Below are 4,931 nucleotides of genomic sequence, written 5' to 3'. Positions count from 1 at the left end.
TGGTTCATGTATTCAGGGATCTGTTAATAATTTCGGCGCAGTAGTGGTCGCTACCAGGCTAGATGCCTTTCCATAATCTATAAATGTCAGGTATGCATTGGTTTATCGTCGGCGGCTCTGCGGATCAGTTGAGGCGCGCGCAGAGCACATATACGTTTATAGGACGAGTGCGGGCACTCTTCACGCTCAATACAGCCGAATGCGGTTACTTCGCCGCGTTCGCTAGCACCGCGTGGAATGGATTGCACCATAGCGCACCGCGGCGGTATCGATAATTGCGACAGCATACTACTAGCATGAGCGAGCGCATCGTGTGGTTTCTTGCGCGGTTCGTGTTTATTTCGCCTTTATCAAAACTAATAGCGCATGTCCTCAAACAGGTAGAATAAAACTGAAGGAATTACAAGGATCAGAAACTTTTTATCGTAACCTCGTACAGGTTCATACCCAGTGCACAAAAGGCCGCCGCGCCTTAATACGAACGGCCACATCCGTGTTAGGAAAAGGAACACAAAATTATATTATTCAAGGTTGTTTGAGCGCTGGTGGTGATAGCTGTTATGGCAAGTGAACCTGAATATCACTGCCGTCGTTTTATACTCCTACGTAGCGTAGGCGCGCGGTCGCGCGCCGCACAGCAACGCTACGTTGGCTAATGCGGGGCCCTTACACTCCGGCGCATATAACCGCCGGCGCGTTCGGCGGAGCTCGCAGCGCATTTCGGCGGCACTGGCGTAGAGATAGGATTATAGTACATGTCTCTCTTCCGCGCCCAGCGCGCCGACCATGCCTGACCACGCCGGACCCGTATCCCACAGCGCCCCTCGCCCCCCCCCCCCCCCCCCCCCCCCCCCCGGACGGGCAGCGTGGGCTCACTCACTCGCCCGGAGCGGAGGCTCGACCATTTCGGGAATCTTACGACAGTCATCGCACTAGTTGAAAAACGCGTTACGAATGTTTCGACGCATTTTCAACAGGAATAGGGGTATAAGCGAGGAGTGCACCATCAGGCTTATCCACGCTTTCGTCCTATGCCACATTTCTTACGTCGCGGCTATGCTCAATTGGAAGAAAACCGAAGAGAAACGCCTCGACACCATGATTCGTCGTGTTTCTAAGGTAGCTTTGGGGCTTCCTATCAATGCATCCACAGATCTCCTACTGAAACTAGGGGTTCACAATACGTTATCAGAAATCGCAGAAGGCCAGCACACTGCACAGGTAGGTCGACTGTCAGGCACTAGAGCAGGCAGAGACATTCTGGTCACTCTGGGCATCTTTACCGAACAGAATAAGGAGAGTCTTAAACACCTTAGCAGAGAAATCAGCGACTCCATCGTGGTCCGTTCTTTCCCCAGAAACGTCCACCCTGTATTTAATCAAGGAAGGAGACTGTCTCGAGCCAAGGCACTTCTAGCTGCAGCTCTCGAGAGCCCTACGGAGTCGGCTTTTGTAGATGCTGCTCAGATAAATGGAAGACAGGCCTTTTCGATAGCCGTCATTGATGCTCAAGAACGGATGTGCAACGCACTTTCCATGTTTACCGAGAATCCGGAGGTTGCTGTGCAAATGGCCATTGCACTTGCTCTGCTTGATCCTCAACATAAGGTCATTTATAGCGACTCTAGGGCGGCCACTCGAGCCTTCGCCAGGGGAGTGGTTGATGCCAAAGTCTCCAAGTTATTGGAAGATACACACATTAGTACTCATTCGATAGTCTGGTTTCCAGCCCACATGGGCGACCTCGGGAGAGGACAGCGGAACTTCAATGAATCCGCACACGAGGCGGCGCGAGGACTCATCAGCCGCGCACCCTCTCAACCACCCCCGCCTCCACAAAGGGCTTTCAAGGATCAACTTCAGACCTACAACGAGCTCACCAAGCACTTCTACTTAAATCAACGGGAATTTGCGCTCCCACACAAAGGACTCAACAGGGCGCAGTCAGTCACTCTCCGCATGTTACAAACGGACTCATACGCCAATCCTTGGAGGATGAGCCACATCGACTCGGACTACGACGGAACTGCTACGTGTTCAAAGCGTGATGGGCGTGTGAACTTGGGTCATATATTGTGTGGTTGTGCTACGCAAGCCTCCTATCTGGAGGATAAGGTCAAGTGGGACAGTGCTCTCAGGAGCAGTGAACTTAACGATCAACTCTGGGCTGTCCAGAAGGCCCGCGTAGCGGCGGAGAGTCTCGGGCCCCCCTCCCGACGTGCGAGATGCCCTCTACACCTTGACACCGGTCAGGTGTCCTTCAGGACCCTTTTTGGAAATAAAGTTTCACCACCACCACTAGTCGCAAAACTTTCCCCGCATGTGCCAGTCGGAGGGCGCGCTGGCTACCATTTGACTGCGCGTAGCTACGCTGCGCCGGCCATAATGAAGTGTACAAGTACCGTGTACTAGACGGTAAGGTCTGTCGTGTGAGAAAAACCAATGGTGAGCGTGGGTCCGTTTTGCGATTTAAAAATTGTATGGAGCGCGGACGTCCCTCAGAGAACTCCTGTTGCAGTGAGCGCCACCTATAAGTTTTAAATCGATCTAAACAGCTGTTTGGCGGGTCTTTTTAAAAACTTTATGCCATAAAATAAAAAATAAGACCATTTAGTGCAATAACTAGGGATTAAGCTAACAAAACAGTCAGCAGAGGCCGCCAGGGTCGCCGCTTACAACAGCAGTTCCTCAGCAGGAATTTTCATCGCGAAAGGAAACCCCCTAATCGGCCCCGAACGACACAACTCTCTCTTCTAGTACACTGTAGTGCAGGGGTAGAAATTGCTGCCGCCGCAGCCTAGCCGACGTGACATCGCCGACCGCGCGGACGCGCGCTAGTACGTCGGAAAAGTCGGAGTATAAACACGCCTTAACGCGACGAGCGGCGTTGGGCGCATGCCGCGGACATCCTTTAGCGCTTAAGCAAAACGATGTTGCCCAAACGTGCTCAAATTATGTTAACGTGAAGCCAAGGAAAATGCGCTCTTAGCATGTCCCAAATCTTATCCTAAAAGTGTCATACCAGCAAAGCACATTTTCGCTGAAGCTGCGCAACGTGCTCAGCGTACGAAGTAAGAACAGGAGTAAATGTGCCCACCCACGAGCTTAAAGTTGGAGATTTGGTGCTTGTGCACGGTGAAAATGGGGTTCGGTCGGCACCAGAATCCCGGGACGCTCACCGCCGAGTCTGTACACAAAGCAGCCGCGTCGGCGGATTGCCCCGAAAGCGCGTCATCCCTATTTCATATTTGCCGCGCTTTCGAGGCGCTTTTTCAAAGAAAGTGCTGCGAGTTGTGCCGCGCCTCCGCCAGATGGCGCCACGGGTCCCGCGACTGAGAGAAGACGCACTGAAACATCCCCCTCGCGAGGGGCACGATCAAATGCAGAGCCTTTCCGGGGGCGCACGACGTTAAGTAGTTTGCGTTACGTTAATGTTGTTGCACTTGTGGCAACTGCTGACGAGAGAGCGCTCATCAGCAGTAATTTGAATGAGTCAACGATATAAGGCGCGTTCGTAGCATCCCATTCTGTGTCGGCTTTGTGGCGCAGTGGGTAGAGCACCATGTACATTGCGTTCCGCCCGCAGGGTCGAGGGATCGAAACCGGGCGCCTGATAGTATTTTTTTTATATAGTAGGGAGGGGTGCGGTGCGGACTACGGACGTCAACGCGGGTGACATCGTGAGTTACTGAAATGCTCTGCATTTAAAACACGCTCCTAACACTGTCACTTCTCAAAATTATCTCACCTTTTTTAGATGCGACGCTCAGAGCATCTCTTGTCGGCGGCCCTGTCCTTCCTGCGTGCGTCCGTTGTTGTCCGTCCTTCCTGTGTGCGTCCGTTGTTGTCCGCAGCCTTTCCACTCTCTCGCGAGGGGCATTGGATTGGATTCTATTGGATTGGCTTGGTTTGGGTTGGCTTGACTTGGATTGGATTGGATTTGGATTGGACTGGATTAAAGTGGATTGTGTTGTGTCATAGCCGCGGCAGACGCAATGGCGCCGGCGCGTGCCCAGGTGAGAGCGAACACACTCTTTCAAATCTGCGGGTGTGCGGCCCAGCGCGCCCTCACTCCGCCGGTGGGCGGCGCTGCGCGTGGTGCTGCGCATGTGCAGTACTCTCTCCCTCTCCGCGGTCTCCTCTCCTTCGGGCGCGCTGCGCGTATAACCGGTGTGCCGCTCTCCGTCGACCTTTCGTCCACGGTTGCACTCCGCTTGCGGTAGAACCCCCCTCAGCGTCGCATCACACCAGGGTTCCCGCGAGGGGAGGTGGGCGTAATTTTTTCCGGATGCAGAAGCGATGCCGAAAAGAAAGCAGTAGGGGTTTCTTTTCCGCGAGAGATTCCAGCTAGCACGAAGCTGCCTGTGCCTGACACGCACTGAAATATGCAAATGTCGGTGTCTGCCTCCGTCGTCCTGCCTAAGGCTTGGCTTGGCGGAGAGGACGTCAAAAAGTGCATTCAGAACGATTCAACTTTTTAAATACATGAAAATGTGTAGCCTATGTAGCAACGTATATATATATATATATATATATATATATATATATATATATATATATATATATATATATATATATATATATATATATTTATATATATATATATATATATAAATATATATATATATATATATATATATATATATATATATATATATATATATATATATATATGTTTATTTATTGACTTAGAATAGTAAATTAGGGGCCCGTTGAAAATAAGACAGAAATAAGAGGGTAGCGTAGTAGTTATCGCACCAGACCGGTATTCTGGAGGTCGTGGGTTCGGATCCCACCTTGCGGGAATTTTTTCTCCACTTTCTTTCCAAATTCGTTATATGTTTCAATGACCTACCATATCCTCCCCTTTGCTTTCCGAGGTTTTCTTTACTGCCAACCTTTATTTCTGTCTTATTTTCAACGAGCCCCTC

The sequence above is a fragment of the Haemaphysalis longicornis genome, unplaced genomic scaffold, assembly GCF_048455015.1.
Source record: "Haemaphysalis longicornis isolate Haplotype H1 unplaced genomic scaffold, Haemaphysalis longicornis Haplotype H1 scaffold_3, whole genome shotgun sequence".
Taxonomy (NCBI): domain Eukaryota; kingdom Metazoa; phylum Arthropoda; class Arachnida; order Ixodida; family Ixodidae; genus Haemaphysalis; species Haemaphysalis longicornis.
The sequence above is the reverse complement of the archived record's forward strand: the minus strand, read 5'-3'. Positions refer to the sequence as shown.